Below are 22,499 nucleotides of genomic sequence, written 5' to 3'. Positions count from 1 at the left end.
ATTGTCCTAACATTCCCTTTCCTCTTTTTTGCCTATAACCTCTTTTATAATCTAATCCATATGATTGCTGTGGAGCTGAGTTTGTTTCCCTTCAGACAGAGAAGTGGACAACTGAACCAGGCCTAGGGGTCAGGACATTTGCTGGCCATGGTGACCGTTCCAAGCTGTGCGTACAACCCACGCTAGCCTTTGCCACTTACTTGCTGGGATCTTGTCTGAGTTACTAAGAAAAATTCCCTGCTAGGGATTCTCAGGGGATGGTATGTGATTTGGGGGCTACTGGCAACCATCCTATCTGCCACTTGGAGGAGAGAGAACCACAAGACCTGGTAATGCTGGTTGAGTAGGACTCCCTGGGAAAAATGCTAAGCAGAAACAAGCAGAAACAGGAAGACAGAGCTTCGGTAAGTCCTCTGGGTCTTCGGATCTGAACAAATCTGAAGCCATGTATACATGGGCTCTTTTTATTTACAATAGGCGATTCCTCCTTTTAAACTGGTCAAGTGGTATTTCTTGCTCCTGCAGCAGGAAAAACCTATTATTATTCCCTTCTGTTCTCATGCATTACTTTTTACAGATTAAAGAGGGCCTTGTTTTCCCCTCTCTGTCTCAAAATAATTTTTGCCCTGATTCCTTACTTTTTAGAAAAATCCCAAAAATTATACTGACAAGAGAAAAATTCTGAGACGTTCTAAATGAAATTACAGTGGCTGAGGAGTGAGAGAAAGGGACAGGACTAGTTAACCAGTTAATAGCTGTGGGCCAATTAACAAAAGGTTGCTCGCATTCCTGAATGTATGCTGGAGCTTTGCATCAACCTCTGGGCATCTATTAGCTGACCACTAGATGCCACCACATGCTGAATATGCATGAGCTTTCAGGACCATTGCCTGGAACCCATCAAAAGTAGTAAATATTTCTTCCTTAGAGACTGTGCTCCTATTATAGAACTGCCCCCGCTTCACCTCTTCCTGCCCCCCTTATCTGTAGCCAATGTAAATTGTTTCAAAACAATGCATAACTTTCTTCCACGAAACATAATGTATAAAAATGCTGGTCAACTGTAGGACCACTGACATGTTGCCTTCTCCACCTAGCGCTTCTGCTGGTGGTTTAGACTTCATGCCCGGGAACTGGTTGTTTTCTAGCTAGCATATGGCTCAATAAATCCTTTCTTTTAAGAAGGTTTTCATCTGTGGAAGTTAAGTTTTTCAGATAACAACACAAAAGAGAATGAAATCACGCTATCAACGTTTTGGTTGATAGCCTTTTGCCACTTTTCCATACATGGCTGCATTCACATTGAGCGTGCAATTTTAAATTCTGCTTCTATAATCTAATTTATATTACAGCATTTTGCAAAAGTACTATTAATACATATATATGTACATATATATATATATATATATATATACACACATATGAAAAGATTAAAAAAATAGGCAGCCTATTCAACACCCTTCCCTTCACCACCACTGCCCTAACCATGGGTAGCCTAGCACTCACAGGAATACCTTTCCTAACAGGATTTTACTAACATTTTTGCTTTCTAACATTACTAACAATTTGGTTTCTTTCCTTCCCTCTAATATATATATATAATTATATATATATATAATTATATATATATTATATTTATATATAATATATATATATAAATATATATATAATATATTATATATATGGGAAAATTTAGAAAACACAGGAAAGTAAAGAGAAAAATTAATCTATTGCCCATAGGTTAATCATTACTAAGACGTTGCTTTCTTTCCTTCTCTCTATCATTCTCTACTTTTTAATTTCAAATATCAGAAATTAATGGTAGATGGTATTTTATAAAATGCATATTCTCTCACTAAACATTTTAATAAGACATTTAAAATGGTTCCTATCATATGAATGTATCATAATTTATTAAATAATTTGTTTCATTTATTATTTAATTTATCCATTGTTGGGCATTTGGCTGCTTCAAAATTTTCATTATTTTAAATAACATTGTGATGAATATCCTTGTTTATACATTTTTGTGCAAAAGTATTTTCATTTTAGATATTCCTAAAAGTAGAATTACTAGGTTAATAATCATAAGCATTTTAAGTCAATTAAAATATTATCAAACTGCTCTCCAGAAAACCTGTAGCTCTCCAGGAAACTTATACTCCTACAAGTAGTTTATTATATAACTTGATGCACCCCTTTGGTAGCTGCAAAAGATTTCTTACTTATGGAATGACTAACTATTCATTTTCTATTATAAGACATTTGGTTGTTTCCAATTTTTAAATGCTATACATAATGCTAAAATAAATCGCTGGACATATATCATTGTATCTATTTCATATTATTTCTCCAAGTGAATCCAAAATGAAATTTTTATCAAAGGGTACAATTATTTTCAAAGTCATTGAAATTTACTGTTACTGTCAAATTGCTTTCCAGAATTAGCATATTAATTTATACTTCCACCAATAAAGTATGAGAATGGCTTCCAACCTTACTAACATTACATATTACCATTATTAAAATAAAGCAAAACAACCCAACAATAAAAATATCTAAAAATGTTTGTGAATTTGAAAGGTGTTATAGGGTTGTTTTATTTTTAATTTCTTTAATTGAAAGTGAAGTTTAATATTTTTCATATATTTTTACTTTCACATGGTTGTGAACTACCTATTTATGTCTTGTTCCCGTTTTACCACTGTCTTAGTATTTCCCTACGTATTTTGCATGTTTTTTTATATATTAAAGAGACTGACCTATTATCTCATGTCTGTATATCAGACATACACATTTTAAGAATTATTTTTATGTTTCACATATATCTTTACTTTTCTACATTAGGATATTAAACTTCCTCTGAGGCTGCCTTAAACCAGGGATAACAGTGTCTACCTTTTAGTGAGGGATAACAGTGTCTACTGTAGTGAGGATTAACTGATACAACATACATACAGATTTCGATGCCCTGCCTATGTATATTTGTTTCCCCCAAAATAAGACCTCGCCAGACCATCAGATCTAATGTGTCTTTGGAGCAAAACTTAATATAAAACCCGGTATTATATTATATTATACCAGGTCTTATATTAAAATAAGACAAGGTCTGATATTAATTTTTGCTCCAAAAGACACATGAGAGCTGATGGTCCAGCTAGGTCTTATTTTCGGGGAAACACGGCAGCAATTTCTTGCCATTGTTAGCTATTACTTATACATTTTTCTTGACTATCATTTAACCTATAACTTTGTTAATGATATTTTTGATGTGTAGAAATTTAAAATATTAATGCTGTGAAATATAACTTTTTCCACTCTGAACCTTCATTTTTATAGTTATAAAGCTCTTTCCTTTCACATATCATTTAAAATGCCTCTAGGTATTTACTCAGAAGGAAGGAAAATATATATCCACTTAAAGATTTTCACATGAATGTTCATTATGGCTTTATTTGTAATCGTCAAAACTGGAAACAACCCCAGTGTCCATCAACAGATGAATAAATAATAAATAGACAAAGCAATAAAATTGAACATATTATTGATACATGCAACAATATGAATGAATCTGAAAATAATTATGCTGAGTGAAGGAAATTAGTCAAAAAGAGTATGTACTGTATGATTCCATTTATATAAAACTCTAGAAAATGCAAATTAATCTATAGTGACCAAAAGCAGATCTGTGGTTGCTTGGGAATGGGGGAGGGGTGGGTAGGCAGCATTCTCAAGGAACATGAGGAAACTTTTGGGGATGATGGAAATGTTCACTATCCTAATTCTAGACATGGTTTAAAGGGTATACACAATACATCAAAACTTACTAATTTGTACACTTTAAACAATGTACTTTGTTCTCAATTATATTTCCTATAACTTTTTAAAAAATTCCTCTGTATTTTCTTCTAATTCTTATAGTTTGATTTATTATAAGTATTAATGTATTATTATAATATAAGTATTAAGTATTATTACATGCCTAATCTACTTGGAATTTATTTTGTGATATGAAGACCTTTTCCCTCCCAATACAATTTGATTTACTGCATCATAACAATAATCTCCCCATTGATACGTACTGCCTCCTCTAGCGTATATTAACACGTATGCTAATATTTGTTCATACTCCAGGGTTTTGTCTATATCAACACCCTCTTTAATTATAGTTCACCTTAATTATAATTTTGGCTTTATAATTTACTTAATAGCTAGTAAGAAAAGCTCTCCATTTTAACGTTTTCTTGCCTAACCCTAATCCTAAACAAAAGTCTCAGATTTTAGCATTAGTCAGAAGAGAACATTTAAACCCAAAGGATTATTTTAATACAGTTTAATAAATGTTGCAATTCAGAATAGCTTTTTTACATATTAAGGAAAAGTATTAGCAAAAGGAAGGCCAAATAGCAGTAATATTTGTGAAGTAGGAAACTTCAGTTTAGCCCAATTGGAAAAACCTGTTGCAAGGATCATATGCTCTGGTTTTGTTTCTCCTGCCCAGACTTTAATCATTGGTTTTCATGGAGAGCTGGGGGGTGGCCATTGTTGTTATCTCCGGTAGACAAAAAAGATAGCTAAACTCAAGGGTAATGTTGAGTAAAGGAGGGTTATAAAGAAGATAGATGGTAATATGAAGGGAAAACACACACCTAGGAATATAATAGGGTATTGCATTGGCAAGATAAAATTGCATATATTGTTTCGTGGTTGTGCGAATATGGGAGGTAGTAGTATGAAGACTCATGATGATTTCCTTTCATTGGTTTTATACAGGCATAAAGTGGCTGCCTTTTTGTTTTGGCCATCTGAGTTATTTTAAATCTGCTCATTTAGATGTTAGAGGTTAGATCATTTTCTTAAATTAAAAAGAATTCAGATTTTTTCTCCACATTAGTTTCCCACATTGGGCATTACAATTGTTGACTATTCTCTTCTAGTCCAAAATAATCTTTTCATCAGATATGTAAGAATCAGAATGATTACTTTTGAGAATACAAAGAGACAATAACCAGGCAGTTAACACTTATTAAATACCTACTATGTACATAAACTACCTTGAAAATATTAACAAAAAGAGGATTTAATCTGAATAATCTGAATAAATACAAGTGCTCTTTACTTGTAATAGCAATTTTCTAAGCCAAATAGCTATCACTGAGGAGAGTGTTTTAAAGGTGAGAGGGGCTTTGAGTGAACTAGCATGTTTTAGTAAATCAGTAAATCAGTAAATTAAAATGCTTTGCTTGCTGGCTCAGTGCCTCCAAGAAATGTATTGAGATTGATTTTTTTCTTCCCTAAAAAGGGAATGATAAAGTTATCTTCCTTGTGGGATTGTTAGGAGATTCAAATATAATGCAATCATAATACTCATACTTTGCAAACAGTAAATCAAGATACACATGTTAGTTATTATGGTTAATAAAATCTTGTTACTTCTCCAGATAATAGCACATAACATTTGCAGAGATGACTTTGGAGACCCTGTGTATCACTAGCATTACCAACCTACTCCCTAATAGTTGAAAGAAACCATTTCCATTTAAGCTCATGGAGAAGTAGCCATCTGAGACGGGGTAACATAGCAGACGGCAAACGTCTAGAAAGAAATTTTTCCATCCTTTCCCACCCAGCTTGCCTTTCCCTGGTAGCAGAATGGTGGGAGGTATGTTGGTCTCCTTCCTTGTTCTCTAATTGGGGTAGTCTCCTGGCATATTTACCCAATGACATCATTAGCGAAAACACTCTGAAGACACAGATAAAGGCAAAGGGAACTAGAGGAGTGACAAATGCAGAAAACAAGGTATCTGCCTGGTCACCCAGACTTGAGGTTTCACCTTGCCCTCTTCTCTTCTACAGTCTTCTGAATTCCTCTAGAGTCCTCACATTTTTGATGTCCTGAGCCATGGTGTCCTCAGACCTCGCCTGCGTGGTCTGTTGCTCATTTCTCATGTGCAACCCAGAGCAGTATCATGTTCTCCAGGAATTCCAGCACGGTAGAGCTGTTGTTCTTGTACTGCTGTATCGACAATGTTTAAGTATCTTTAATTCTGCATCTGTTGACATTCTTACTTCACTTAGAGTACAGGTCACCTAATTTTCCATAAAATTCTTTCTGTACAGACGATGACAGTCCACCTACACCCAACTAACCCATATTATAGGGAAAAGAGATCAGAACCCAAGTTTGTATCTGACTTTGTTCTAGGGTCAGGTTGGGTTCTGCCTGGAACCACCCATGTGACCTTGAGGACTCAGTTATCAACCTATCTTCTTATGTCTGAGCCTTCTCAGCCTCTGGCTTGATTCCCATTCCTGGCTGCCAACTTCTCACTAGCTCCCTTAGGTTAGGCAAATATCAGAGCATTTAATTCCCAGCAAGACCATAATAAACAAATTGATATACTATTCAAATACCCAGCATGCAAGTGGAATTCACTTGCTCTCAATATTAGTACCTTTAGCAGCAGTCATTCTCCGTCAAAAGGTCAAAATTATGTAGATGAGTATATGGCACATTTCTATGAGGCACATTCTTTGAGGTGAAAACTTCAAAGGTGCTAGTCAAACTGATTGATAGTATTAAGTAGAAAATGGTTCCCCAATTTATAACGGGCATGCTCGTAAACAAAGCTTTACTCAAACTTACGTAAGAAAAATCCAAAGTTACCCTAAAAATCCTAAAAATCTCACTATTTCTGAACAATGTTGCATGGAAGGGCATAAATACTGAAACATCTTCTAAATCTTATTACATAGTAATAATTGCTAACAACTTTAAGAATTTACTATATGTCAGGTACTTTGTAAGCATTTTACAAGTATTATCTCTTTACATATAATAGACTTTCATAGATTAAGAGTAGGCGGGTGGCTAAGTGGTTGAGCTAGTAAGTGGTTGAGCCACTAACTATAACTCTCTCTCTCTTATTAACTGTATGACTTTGGGGGGATTTCTTAAGCTCTCTGGCCTTAATTTCTTCATCTGTAAAATAATGATGATAAATAATAAAAGTACATGGTTCATCAGATTGTTGTGAGGATTCAGAAACTACTGTGTTTCCCCGAAAATAAGACTGAGTTTTATATTAAGTTTTGCTTACACTCATGGGCTATCATCCTGAAAAAATCATGCTAGGGCTTATTTTCCAGTTAGGTCTTATTTTTGGGGTAACATGGTAGTAGTATACCTCAGTAATTCCTATGTGCTGGGTATTGTTCTCTCAGTGAGGATTCATTAACTTAAATGAGTTAAACAAAAAGCATTTAGAACAGTACCTGGCATTTCATGACATCAGAGAATTTTTAGGGCTCTCATATCTACTGTCATCAAACATATTGGAAAGAGTTACATGGTCAGCACCTTCCCAAATGGCTGTTATTCTAATTTCAGCCAGTTGGCTGGCAGTTACTACCAAAGTCCTTCTTACAGCCAGGCCACTGTTCATCCCCTTTCGCAATACCCCACTTCCTCCTTCAGCTCTTTATTGTCAAGACAACACCCCAATTCCACATTTTCTCAACACACTTCTCCAACTGCAGTGATCATAAGACTTTGGAAAAAATCAAAAGTAATTTATCATGAAACAGTGGAGGTCCTGATACTGAAAATAACAAATTCTAGTATCTTCCAATCTATAATTGAACCTGGATAAACTGCCAAGAGAAAAAAAATCCACCTACGTGGGGAAAAGGCAAGACAATAATAATATACTCAACCCAGAAGACTGCTTCCACAATGATAAAGGCAACTGTTTTTTAACCTTTCTTAATGAGCTCAAATACAAAAGTAACTACATATTTAAAAAATTTTTGTATGTGGGAAAGAAAGAAATTCATCACTTGTCAATATCAAAGAACAGTCAGATATTAATGAATGGAAAAATTTCGTAAATATAAAGTTCCCACCTCAGTTATATCACACCCCCAAACAATATTGTGATGTTGTACATATTTCAAGTATATAGATGATGTAGTGGCACTTGCTTCCAACAGGATGGTTTATGTAGGTTGGTCTTGTTAGGAAAACTTGCATATTGTAAGATATGCAGTTTCCTTGGCCACAACAATTGTGCTCTAGTGCTTCATGTAGTAATTGACAATTTTTTTGGAGGCTTAAAAAAATAAGTCAGATGTTATCTACTTGACCTACTGTAAAGACAGACAACTGACAAAACGCCTCTCAAACTGAGTCCTTTTCAAATTCTACTTTTACTCCCTTAGCTCAGAACCTCCCTCATCCTTGCTCTGAAATTACAGTATTAATTTTTTCCACTTTTTCCTTCACTTTTTTCCACCCATCAGGTATGGCCTCCCTCTAGTCCATTTCCTATGCTGCTGTCAGAATGAATTTCCTTATGTGGCTTCCCAGAGTATTCAGGCTAAAGCAGTTTAAATTCCATAGAAGAGAGACAAGAACACTCAGCAGAGGTGGAGACTCAGCATGGTTTAACAGGGCTGCCTCTGGCCTGACACCCCACTTGGCTGTTATTGGCCAAGTTTTTTTACCAATAAATGAAGACAATATTTGTATCATTGGTTGTGGCAAGAATGAAATCAAATAATACATGAAAAGTGTCTGGCCTAATGCCAAGTGACCAATACATGGTTCTGTGATTTTGATGATGGTGATGATGGTGGTGGTCATGATGATGGAGATGGTGACAGTGACGGTGATGATGATCTGGTCCCAGAACACCTTTTGAGTTCTAACTTATGTGACTAACCCATTTCATAACCAACTTACATTTCCAGAGATTTCTGATTCTTGTCCATCCCTGATATTTTCACACTGTTCCCTCTGTACGAGTCCTCTTTTCCTCAGCCATCTATTTAATGCTTACTATTTTTAAAGTTTATTCTAGTGCTTTTTTTTCCATAAAGCATTTTTTTACCCTTCCTCTATAATATCTGTTCTGTATCATGTAACTCCTAAGCATATTCCAAGGAAACTCTGAATCTAGAGACTATGGACTGTCATCTTTTAAAAGTCAATTACAGTGCTTGACTGTGAAATAATAGAAAAAAATTGATTGGTCTCTCCATTTGGTCCCTTGTACACAGAGCTCCTAAAACCATTGTAATTTCCTAAGAGATAAGAACACTAGAAGTATCTTTTGTTTTGATGTTTGGTCTCTGTCTCTGGTTTCTGATACAGAGCTCCTAAAGTTTTTGGAATTTTCTAGGTTTCTAATAAGATGGCTCTTGGTGAGCTCCTGGACAGCTTCAGGATGGGGCTGGTCACCAGAAAGACCAAGTCATGATTGGAAGCTTGGAGTTTTCAGCCTCACCCCCATCCTCCAAGGAAAGCAGAAGAGCTGGAGATTCAGTTAATGATTGATCGTGAATATGTGATGAAAACTCCATAAAGATTCCCAAAGTATAGGGTTCAGAGAGCTACTGGGTTGGTGAACACATCCATATTCTAGGAGGATGGTGCACTTCTAACTCCACAGGACAGAAGCACCTGTGCTCAGAACCCTCCCAGAGGTTGCCCTTTGTATCTCTTCACCTGGCTGCTCATCTGTGTCCTTTATTATATTCTTTGTTATATAATAAAATGGTAAACATGTTTCTCTGAGTTCTGCGAACTGTTCTAGCAAATGATGGAACCTGAGGAGGGGGTTATGGGAACCTCTGATTTATAGCCAGTCAGAAGCACAGGTGACAGTCTGGACTTGCAATTGGCATGTGAAGTGGTAGTGGGAAAAGTCTTGTAAGACTGAATCCTTAACCTGTGGGATCTGACACTCCAGGCAGTTGGTCAGAATCGATTGGTGTGGAAAAGCCACAGATCTGGTGTCAGAAATACTGTAAATGTGGTAGTAGTATGAGAATAAAGGAGAACACTACATTTTTCTTACACACTGACACACATAAATTCAAATTAAGTGGGTTTCTTTTATTAAATAAGAAAATGAATGAACGTTAGAATCCTTAAGTGAGTAAGGCTACTGAATATTTAAGACCCAGACTTCTCTGGAAACTCTTGGACTTAGAGTCACCAAAATCAATGGATATCCCTGATCACTATTTCTTTGAATGAAAGGGAAATTTCACAAAGTATATTCACCTTCTTGTCTTATGTCATCCTAATTCATCAGAGATGCTTGAAATGAATCGCCACATTAAATAAAAGACCCTATTTGTTGTGCTTAATTCTAGAGCTGTACTGTTCAATAAGATAGCACTAGTCACATGTGGCTATTTAAATTACTTAGCATTAAACAAAATTAGACAGCTGGTTCCTCAGTTACAGCAGTCATATTTCAAGTGCTCAATAGCCACATGTGGTTAGCAGTCACCATATTGGACAGTGCAGACATAGAACCACAGAAGGTTCTATTGAACAACACTGTCCTAGACTGCAGCCCTCTCCACTATACCTAAATGCTAGGTTACATTCAATACCAATGATCCTCTCCCCATCCTTATATGAGCAGAAATTTATTTTGAATAAATTTTAAACAATTCTAATTGGGAAGTATAGTCTATTAAAATATTTTACTGTTTTCTATCAAAGTCAAGGCATTCCAGATTTTACTATTTGGCACCTTCTTTAAGTGAAATTTTAAAAATGTACCTCCATCCCCTATTTGATATGGGACTTCTTATTTGCAATATCAGTTGTGAAAACAAATATAGATGGATAAAGGGATTCAGACTTTCTTTCTACTTTCTAACATTAGTATTTTAATAATGCCTTATATGTGTATGGTTATATTAACTCAGCTAGGCTCTACACCATGCTGCCTGTGCATGTTCTATCTAAAGACTAAAGAAGTAGAACACTTAAGTAAACATATAGCCATGCTATGACTTCCTACCGCTTTATAGCTATCAGAGCATAAATATGAGCCGGTGCTTTTGTTATTTTTCAGAAGAATTTTTTTTCCTGAATGATTGCTCTTATTTACACTTATAAATGCCACAACAATGAAAAATCCTATATGTACATTTGACTATTTATTCTGTTAGAATATTTTCTTAGTAGTACAATTATTGGGCCCAAGGCTATGTAATTCTTAAAGCCTTTGCTGCATCTTGCCAGGTTGGAGTCCCCCCTCCAAAGTATCAATTTATACTCTCAACAGCAGTGTATAAGAGTTCACATTTTCCACACCCTCCCTAACAATGGGTATTATCTCCCTCTCCTTTTTTTCTTTTAACAATATTTGCTAAGATTAAGATGATATTTGTTTAATTTCTAGGTATTTTACAAATATTTAGTAAATACAATACCAAAGATGTGATCCATGAAAGAAACAACTGATAACCTGGACTTCATTAAAATTAAAAATTCTCTCAGTGAAAAATAAAAGACTCATCTAAAAAATTTTTAAACACTTCTGTGCTGTGAAAGACAATATCAAGAGAACGAGAAGACAACGCACAGACTAGAGGAAAATATTTGCAAAGACACATCTGATAAAGGACAGTTATCCAAAATATACAAAGAACTCTAAAAACTGAACAATAAGTAAACAAACACCCTGATTAAAATATGGGCAATGCCCTAAACAGACACGTCACCAAAGAAAATATACAGATGACAAATAAGCATAGGAAAAGATGTCCGCATCATATGTCATTAGGGAAATGCAAACAACAAGAAGACACAACTACACACCTATTGGAATGGCCGAAATTCAGGATACTGACATTAAATGCCAGTGAGGATGTGGAGCAACAGGAACTCTCATTCATTGCTGGTGGGAATGCAAAATGGTACAGACATTTTGGAAGAGTTTGATGGTTTCTTACAAAACTAAACATACTCTTCCCATATGATCCAGCAATTGTACTCCTTGGTATTTACCCAAAGGAGTTGAAAAGTTACATCCACCCAACAACCTGTACATGGATGTTTATAAAAGCTTTACCTGTAACTGCCAAAACTTGGAAGCAATCAAAATGTCCTGCAGTAGGTGAATGGATAAACTGTGGTACACCCAGACAAAGGACTATCATTCAGTGCTAAAAAGAAATGAACTACCAAGCAATGAAAAGAGATAAAAGAACTCAAATGCATATTCTAAGTAAAGGAGTCAATATGAAAAGGCTAGCTACTGTAAGACTCCAACTATGTGACATTCTGGAAAAGGCAAAACTGTGGAGACAATAAAAAGACCTGTGGTTTCCAGAAAGGGGTGGGGAGGGAGAAATAAATAAACTGAGTGCAGAGGATTTTTAGGGTAGTGAAAATACTGTTTATGATATTATAATGATGGATATATATCATTATATATATCCAATAGAATATACAACACCAAGAGTAAACTCTATGAACTTTGGATGATTATAATGTGTTAGTGTAGGTTCATCCTTGGTAAAAAATGTACCATTCTTGTGAGTGATGCTCTTAATGAGAAAGGCTATGCAGGTGTCAGGGCAGGGAATATATGGGAAATCTCTGTATCTCTTTCTCAATTTTGTTGCAAACCTAAAACTGCTCTAAAAATATAGTCTTAAAAATAATTACTGCTGTTCTTTTTCTTATTGATTTATGAGTCCCTTATATATTATGGATACTCACTTTTCTCTTTTATGTAAGTTGCAAATACTGATTCTAACTTGCTATTTGTTTTTAATTTTGCTTATAGCATTTCCAGAAGTAATAACTTTTCATCTAACAATTCCTTTATGTTTTCTGCCTTTAAGTGCATGTTTTTTTCTAGCTTAAGTTCTATAGTTTCTCCTACTACTTTAATGGATTCACATTTTACATTGGAATTAGCAATCAATCTGGTATTTTCTTTTATGTGAGGGACAGGTAGAGGCAAGTGACTTTACTGAGTATAATTATTCCCCAAACCTAAATTAATAGGTGTCAGGCATAAAATATTATTGTTTATTTGAAACAAATAATTTAGGGTTCTGGTCAAGATGGCAAGGTAGGTAAATGCTGTGATTGTGTCCTTTCATGATCGTATCAAAATTACAACTAAACTACAGAACAATGATCATCAAGAACTGCCTGAAATCTAGCTGAACAGAAGTTCTATAACTAAGGACATACAGAAGAAGCCATGGTTGAGACCCGAAGGAGGGGCAAAGTCATAGAACAACCTGATCTCACATCCATGTGCAGCAGTTAAAAATCTGGAGGGGTATTTCAACTGTGGAGGTCCCCCCTAAGGAGCGAGGGGTCCCAGCCTTGCACCAGGCTCACTAGCCCAGGGTTCCCGTGCTGTGAAGAAAAGTCCCCACGACTTCTGGCTGTGAAAACCAGCAGAGTTTGTGCCTGATAGAGAGGCTGGAGTCCCAGGTGTTTCTTTTAAAGGGCCCAAGTATGGACTTACTCACTGATGGACTCACTTACTTTGGGCTCCAGTGTTGGGCCAGCAGCTGCAAAGACACCAGGGACATATTAGAAGTAAGTGAATTGTCTATCTTCAGGGTGAGGGCTGCAAGGGCAACTTTCTACCAAATAGAAGTGCTGGCAGAAGTCATTGTTCCTTTGTTGAGCCTTCCCCTGAGCCAGCATACATACACAGGTGGCTGCCATATCTGAATCTCCATCAACCTGGGTAACAAGGTTTGCCTTGACCTGATGATTGCCTGAGACCCCGCCCCACCCAACTTTTGGGCCCACCCAAACTGCCTCTGGTGGCTTTTCTACTAGGTTGGTGCAAAAGTAATTGTGGTTTAAAAGGTTAAAAATAATTGCAAAAACTGCAATTACTTTTGCACCAACCTAATATATAGCTTGTCTTGGCTTAGACTGTGGAATTTCCTAAAATCTCTCAAAGGTATACAAACCCCAAATAAGCAGCATCTAGCTTCAGCATGCCCTGTTCCTCTTGCTAGGCAGTCCAAAGCCTGGCATTAGTGGCAGCCAGCCTGGATTCTCAGCTTAGCCTCTCCCAGGCACTTCCAAGCCTACCATAAGTGGCAACCATTTGCAGATACTTTGTAGCTTACTCCAAGTGACCCCAGGCAGGGCACAGGCAGCAGCTAACCATGGCCTGCAACAGAGCTCCTCCCAAGAGGCCCCAGAACCAACATACCTGTGGCCGGCTTCAGACCACTTCAGAGTACCACCAAACCACATCCACAAATGACACACCCAAAGGGTAGACAGGTCAGGCACCATAACCCTGCTAAAGTGAATCCTGCTCTGTAGGATCAGATCCTCCACTGTAGTCACAGACAATCCTCACAACCAATCAGCCCAAGGGTCAATACCTCCCATTGATGTGCAAACAGCGATGTGCAAACCAAGACTCAGCTAAGACAGGAGGGCACACACAACTCACACAAAGGACACACCTAGACCACCCAGCTCAGGTGACCAGGGAGACTGTGCTACTGGGTCTCACAGGACACCTACTACATAAATCCACTCTACTAAGATGAGAAGACAGAGAAGATCTTACCTAATACACAGTAACAAACACAGGGAGGCAGCCAAAGTGCAGAAACAAAGAAACATGTCCCAAATGAAAGAATATAACAAAGCTCTAGAAATAAACAAAATAGAGACAAGCAATCTACCAAATGAAGAGTTCAAAACACTGGTTGTAAAGATGCTCAATAATCTCAGGGGGAACTTCAACAAAGAGACAGGTAACATAAAAATGGGCATGGAAAACATTAAAAAAGTCATAAACAAAGAATACAATAACTGAAATAAAGACTATATTAGAGGGAATCAACGGGAGATTAGATGAAGCAGATAGATCTGTGATTTTGAAGAGGAGGTAGCAGAAAACACCCAATCAGCAAAAAGAAAAAGGAATCCCCCAAATTGAGAATAGTTTAAGGGGCCCATCTGAAACAACATCAAATATATCAACATTTGCATCATAGGGGTATCAGAAGAAGAGGAGAGAGGACAAGGGATTGAAAACCTGTTTGAAGAAAGAATGACAGAAAACTTCCCTAACCTAGCAAAGGAAATAGATATACAAGTCCAGGAAGCACAGAGTCCCAAACAAGGTGAAGCCAAAGAGACCCACATCAAGACATATCATAATTAAAGTGCTAGAGCTTAAAGACTCAGAGAGAATCTTAAAATCAGTGAGAGAAAAACAGCTACCCATAAGGGAGCTCCCATGAGACTGTCAGCTGGTTTCTCAACAGAAACTTTGCAGGTTAGAAGAAATTGGTAGAAATATTCAAAGTGACGAAAAGCAAGACCTACAACCCAGATTACACTACCCAGCAAAACTTTCATTTAGAATTGAAGGAGAGATAAAATGCTTCCCAGGAGTTTATCTCCACTAAACCAGTATTAAAGAAAATGTTAAAGGGACTTCTTTAAGAAGGAGAAGGAAAAAGAAAAGATAAAACATATGAATAATAAAATGGCAATTACTATATATTTGTCAACAATTACTTTAAATGTAAATGGATTAAATGCTCCAATCAAAAGACAGGGTGACTGAATAGATAAGAAAACAAAACTTTTACATATACTGCCTATAAGAGACTCTCTTCAGATCAAAACACACACACACACACTAAAAGTAAAGGGGTGGAAAAAGATATTTCATGAAAATGGAAACAAATAAAAAAGCTCAGGTGGCAATACTTACATCAGACAAAATAAACTTTAAAACAAAAGCTATAATAAGAGACAAAGAAGGAGTCAATAATCCCACTTCTGAGTATTTATCTGAAGAAAAACAAAACACTACTTTGAAGGACATGTGCATTCATATTTCATTGTAGCATTATTTACAGTAGCCAAGATATGGAGACAACCTGGGTGCCCATCAGTGGATGAATGCATAAAAAAGAGGTGGTAACATACAGAGGGTGCCAAAAAAATGTATATGCATTTTAAGAAAGAAAAAAAAAAAACTGTATTAAAATTTTAATACTCAGTATATACCTATAATAAAAGATGAATACAAGTCATGTGTATATACTTTTTTTTAGCACCCCTGGTGCTATACAATGGGATATTACTCAGCCATAAAAAAGAATGAAATCTTGCCATCTACAACAACATGGAAGGACCTAGAGAGTGCTGTGCTGAGTGGAGTAAGTCAAACAGAGAAAGACAAACATCAAATGATTTCACTCATATGCAGAATCTAAAGAATAAAATAAATGAACAAATAAAACAGAAACAAATTCATAAATACAGAGACATTTTGATGGTTGCCAGATTAGATGGAGGGTTGAGGAGGATGGATGAAAAGAGGGAAGGTATTAAGAAGCTCAAATTGGTAGTTACAAAATAATTATAGGGATATAAACTATAGTATAGGGGATATAGTCAATAATATAATAACGATGTACGGTGTCAGGTAGATACTAAATTTATCATGGTGATCACTTTATAAATTACATGTCTAATCACTGCTGCATATCTAAAACTAACATAATATTGTATGTCAACTGCAATTGAAAAAATACAAAAAAAACAAATAATGTATAATTTAAAAAGATAATTAAAATATTGAAATGCTGTCAATAGTTAACATATAAAATATGCATGCCAGGTAATGGAAAATTTTTATAATAATATGGCTTTAAAATGTATCAAGCTATTATAATATCATGAAAGTGAAAACAATTGATTATCCATTTTATTAGCAATGTAACAAATTGCTCATTCCCAGCAATAAGTTTGTTTTTTTTCTAATAGATACTTCCCACATATTACACAGTTCTTGATAACTTTAATCATTATTGATGAACACCTCTAATGCATATTGAGCAAAGACAACGTACTTTATAATGAGATCTGATAAGAACATAACAAGCACATGTATTGTTAGTGGTTTGTAAACGCTATTAATGGAATTAATTAAATTTGGGTGTAAATATCTGAAAATCATACAACCCGTTAGATATTTACACTTTCTAAAAACATTGGCCTTTTTCCTACATACAGGACATAGAGATTTCTAATGAAGTCTTTCTTATTCTCTGAATTAATCATTACTGTCATCATCATCATCATCATCGTCATCATCATCATCATCATGGCCATGATCATGGTACCAATGCATTTTCTTTTTCATTTGAAACATTTAAGAATATTAAAAAAGAGAGTCCAATTCTTTTCATACAAAAAAAATTACATGGTTGTCAATAATCAAATTCACATTAATGAAGTCATAAGTTTAAAAATAGTAGCTACTAGAAATGAAATATCTAGCTGATATTGAGTCATCATGCATTGGCTTGGTCTTCACCTATTTTAGAAATATTGTCTTGGAGCTCAAAGATTATCGTTAATTTTATAGAAGAGGGCTATAGTAGTAATTATAATTCTTCTTTATCATGACTCTGTTGAACGTCTATCTCCTTGATAAAGGTAAATATTTGCGGATAATTAGCTATTTGTCTGAGAGGCTAGGGAGCTTTAGAAATTAAAGCTAAAATGTTAAGAATCATTAACACATTACCGATCATTCAAAATTAACAATAAAGCATGATTTAAACAAGGATTGACAAAAATATGATTTAATTAAAAGTTTGGCAAAATGTCTAATTTATAGCAAGTACATGAAAAGTCATTTTGCTTCTTAAGAATGTAAGTATCAAAACAACTGTAAGTGGATCTTCCATACAGCCATTATGGAAAATAGTTTGAAGGTTTCTAAAAAAATAAAAATAAAAATAGAACTACCATATGATTCAGTAATCCTTCTTCTGAGTATATACATAACCAAAGAAAACTAAATCAATATCTAGAAGAGATATCTGCACTTCCATGTTTATTGCTGCATAATTCCCAATAACCAAAATATGGAAACAACCTAAGTGTCTGTCAACACATGAATGCTAAAGAAATTGTGGTATATACATACAATGAAATATTATTCAGTCTTAAAAAAAGGAGACCCTGCCATTTGCAACAAAATGAATGAACCCAGAGGACATTCTGCAAGGTGAAATAATCCAGAAAAAAAAATACTGCATGATCGCATTTCATATGGAATCTAAAAAAGTCAAATACATAGAAACAGAGAGTAGAATGGTGGTTACCAGGGGCTGGAGGGTGAGGGAAAAGGGATGTTGGTCACAGGGTACAAAGTTACAGTAATGTAGGACAAACAAGTGTAAAGATCTACCGGACAGCCTTGTGACTATAGTTAATGATACTCTATATCATATACTGAAAATTTACTGAAACAGTAGATTTCAGGTGCTCTCATCACACACACAAAAAATGGTAACTATTTCAGAAGATATGCTAATTAGCTTAACTGTAGTAAGCATTTCACTATGTATATGTATATCAAAATCATTATGTCGTACTCCTTAAAATATACAATTCTTTTAAAAAATAAAATTGAAAGAATAAACATTTTAAAATAAAATTCCATCTTATGGACTTTTCAGTTATGGTGACCTCAGAAGTAACATGTACATATGGCCTAATGTCAGGTGAATAAAGACCACAGAAACTTGGATATATATATTGATTTTTTACACATTTCTAGCTCTAATGTCTAAACTGGCTCATATCGTAGCCCATAATAGCAAGGACTGAAACAAATTCAACTATAGGAATTTGTTTTCATTTCAATTAATAGAAAGGAACTATCTATGCCTTATCAAGTATTTAAAACATGGAAGAGAAGAATAATAGTACTTTTTACTAATTTCATCTCATCCACACTACACTATTTCTCTTCTTTTATATACCCATTTTAGATTTAACTCATTCTAGGATTGGTGGGAAACAAGAGAGCTTGGTTAAGAGATCATTTAAACGTTTATCTTTACCTTTCGTCTATCTTTCCTTGGGTCTTCTCTCTGTGTTGGTCTGTCTCTCTCTTCCTCTTTCCCTCCCTCCCTCTTTTATTTTTTCTTTAATAAAAACTGACCAATTTCTACCTCAGTATTGAGAATTTCATCCTTTAAAATATTTTACCAGGTATCACCTTTCACCAATTCCTGGGAATTTCTTATTCTTAATAACAATTTATGCTTGTGAAAATATTTTATGTTTTAGAAGACATGCTCATAGTTTGTTCTGTATTTAGAGCAACAAAGGGAAAAGGAAAGAACAAATTCAGATACAAGCATGGGCATTTTACAAATGGTTGGTGTTATAATGCTTTTGACATTTTTATCATGGAAGTACTTCCATTTATTTGCAATTATGGCAAAAAGTGTTTTGAATTATGATTATAATTCCTCGCTTGAATTTAGAAGATGGCCTGAATGTATAAAGACTAGAGACTAAGGAAATAGCAATAAAAATTACAGAGCATAAATGGATTTAACAAAATCTAAGTATTCCTTTTTGAGGAAAGAGTGGTATATGACCAAACTTGGGAGAATTTATTGGCTTTTATCCCAATCAGTGCCAATTAGTAGCAAATAATTGATTTAAGCTAAGAAAGTATTTTTTCAAAGGCTTTCCTATATGAAAACACTCCAGGGAATACTGAACAGTGAATATACCTGAATTAACAGTGAGGCTCTGCTGCTGTTTAGTTTTGTCTCTACAGCTGCCAAGTCAACTTTGTTCTAAGAGGAGAGAAGTTGCATAAGTTAGCCCTTAGCTAAAAAATTAAAGTAAATCGTCATGCCTTATGAGAAAGCCAAACATCAACCATTAATAGACACTATGAGCAAGAAATCAAAATAAGTGATTAATAAAGAAATTTTATTCTTTAACTTGCTCCGTGCCTATCAAAGCCTCCCCTCGGAAGCAAGCTGCTGGAGTGATCTGTAAACAAGGTAGGAGGAGGCTTCTGTGCTCTGGGAATTGATGTTTCACAAAGCCACACTGAATTGTTTACCTTCAGCTCTTTACCAGCCTGGAGGCAAAAGAGTGCATTTTATACTAACCCGTATTGTATGTACTTCTATTTTCAAATCCTCTAAGACACATAGGACCGCAATGCCTGGAAGAATAGAATACTAATGGAAATAAAATATGTTTTAAAAATTACGGATAAAACTCAACTATTCATATTGGATGAGGCTAGCCGTAATAAGATGAAAGAGGGGAAAAAAAGCCCAGATACAATAAATACACTAAATAACATACAGGAGAACTTGTCCTACCGCTTAATTTAGTACAAGAGCCAAACAGCTTTGGAGCAGTGCTGCTAATAAGGTATCCTCTAAGAAAAATGGACCAGTTTCAAAGAACAAAAACAAGGAAACGCTGCTCAGTTTTACATTGGTCTGACAACGCTAATTATTACAGTCTTATTACTTCCTTTCCGGTTTTCTTTCTTTTACTTGCACGCACACCCTCACACACATTACCCCAGGACTATAAAAATTCACAATGTTTTAGATTTTCAAATTAAAAACAGATGAAGTTGAAGGTGGAGGAGTTGGGGGAAATGGGAGAAATTTGTCCTGTGCCCATGTGGGGGTGGGGGCGACAGTGAAATTCCACCCAGCAAGTTATGCCACTGCAACAGAAGAAGTAAGAGTTCAGTTTCATAGATTCAATTGTACCTTACCTGATTTTGTAGTTAAATGCACCAACATGCCCCTAATTCTTCCTCTGAAGTACTACATATGCTGAAAGCTATAGTATTTGACCTTACACATTTCCACAGAAGAAACGCCAAAGTAACCTTTAACTTCAATAAAATGCTGTGTTCATTCTTCCCCTTGTACTCAACACACAGCAATCTAATACACCTCATCATGTGGTCCGTTACCATGGTAGCAATGAATCCAGCTGCTGAAATACAAAAGACTGACAAAAAGTTGCTTTTTTCCCCTCCACCCACCCTGACAAAGTCAGATTTTTTTTTTCTGTATGACAAATCTAATTTGAATATGTTTCTGTTGCTGAGTCAACTTCGTGAATAAGAGAACAAAAAAGAAAAATGAATAATAGAGGTATAAGACTAAAGATCTCTAAAACATTGAAACCAACTAATGAAATAACTTTATGCATTTTTAAGTTGCCTTTAAAACCTTGAAATACTGATCATTATCTACTATTTCTGCCAAACAAATAATTTTAAATGTCAGTTACTAACTTAATAGGAAATGCAGCAATAATCTCACAGATCCTTTAAAATATTTAAATAATACATTAAATCATTCAGTAAACACAGATGCTGAAAATACTCCATCAGTATATGAAGGGCTAGTCTCCAAGTGTTCTTCTAGAGCAAACTTCTAATCACAGGTCAGAGGTGGGAGGTAAAATTTTTCATTTTTTTTTCCGATCAAAACACTGTGTTTAACCTTAAACAGATTAAGTCTCAGTTTTCTTTAAAATGATCACAGATTTGGATTTGTGTAGATACAGCCTGCTAGAATCAACCAACTATATTTAGGCTTCTAGATTAAGAGCAGAGGTCTCAGAGTTGGGACAATATCAACTGTGAACAATCCCGGGACCCCCTCCTCCCAAAACCGATAGCTAGTACATAATTTAGATTTAAAGAATCACCTGTGGTTTATTCCTAGTGCTTTAAAGAACACTGACGGGGTCCCTGGGTGACTGGGTCTTCCTCTCATCGTGTCAGACCTGTTCTTCCCTCCTACCATGCACATCCTTCGAAGTGGTGCTCTCTGTCCTTCAGCCATAGACTTTGTCCCTCAGGCCTTGCATTGCCACCCTGCTGCTTCCACAGCCTTGCTTAAGCCTCAGATTTAGCTCATATTTCATAATAATTTGCTTACATATCTATCGTTTCTCTTTAGACATGAACTCTCCTAGGAAGGGGAACATTGTCTTGTCTTTCTATATACCACGTAACCAGCAAAGGATTTGGCGTAACGTAGGGCTCAGTGGCTATTTCTTCAACGAATGGATAAAGCAGGGAAGGAATGTTTTACCTCACTGCAGTGGAGGGAACCTCCACTGTGTTCACAGCATTATGTGCTGTGGTTACACTCTTAAGGGATCTGTTTGCACAGGCTTTTCCTGAGTATTCCACACTGCAAAGGGAGACAGGTGAGAGGAGCAGTTCAAAAGAGCAACTGTGGAGCTACACAGATGTGGGTTTGAAACCCGACGCATGTCCATACTACTTTTGTGATCTTGGATAGATTAAACTCAGCTGCTTTTCTGTAAAATTCGTAAAGAATTATGAAAAAGGATTAAATGAGATAGTCCAAGGGACTGAGCTTGAAACATACAAAATACTTAAGAAATTGTTGCTAGTATTATGCAGTAAAAATGTTTATGATTTTTGAACAAGAGGGACAATGAGAAAGCTCACAGACACTGACTTTCCCTTGCTGATAAAACTGTCATTTTCAACCATATACATATTATCAATCATATGCTTCATAACATGAGTTTGGGTAATGACACAACATAAATACAATGACCATTTCAGGTAAATAGCTAGGGTTGTTTGCTCCCACCTACAAACCATCTAGGGGGCACTTATGTATCAAAAGGTTACACATATTCCCAGTGCAAAATGAACTGTGGAAAGAGTGTTAAGCTTGGCAGTTGACTTAAATTTTTTAAATATAAAAGAAAATACATTAAGTAAAGCAGTTCATTTTGCTACTTATACTGGATTCTCAAGAAATGGTCTATAGGTTATTTATTACTGATTTTTTTTTCAAATTAAAATGAGGTATAAAGAAGT

At 35.5% G+C, this 22,499-nt stretch overlaps 1 protein-coding gene across 17 annotated transcripts in view; it reads right to left on the bottom strand.

Annotated features, from left to right (window-relative positions):
* Positions 1 to 22,499, bottom strand: part of DTNA (dystrobrevin alpha) — a 355,317-nt gene that overhangs the window by 146,534 nt on the left and 186,284 nt on the right. The window contains exon 1 of one of the 17 annotated variants that reach the window (XM_074340146.2): positions 20,394 to 20,554. The exons of the other annotated variants lie outside the window; for them this stretch is intronic. The gene's annotated coding sequence lies outside the window, so the exon portion shown is untranslated. Of the gene's footprint in view, positions 1 to 20,393; positions 20,555 to 22,499 lie in introns of those variants that run through there. 17 annotated transcript variants of the gene reach the window in all.

The sequence above is a fragment of the Rhinolophus sinicus genome, chromosome 4 (genome assembly GCF_057876585.1).
Source record: "Rhinolophus sinicus isolate RSI-liver-muscle chromosome 4, RSI-T2T, whole genome shotgun sequence".
Taxonomy (NCBI): Eukaryota; Metazoa; Chordata; class Mammalia; order Chiroptera; family Rhinolophidae; genus Rhinolophus; species Rhinolophus sinicus.
This window is presented reverse-complemented; position numbering and strand designations above follow the sequence as displayed.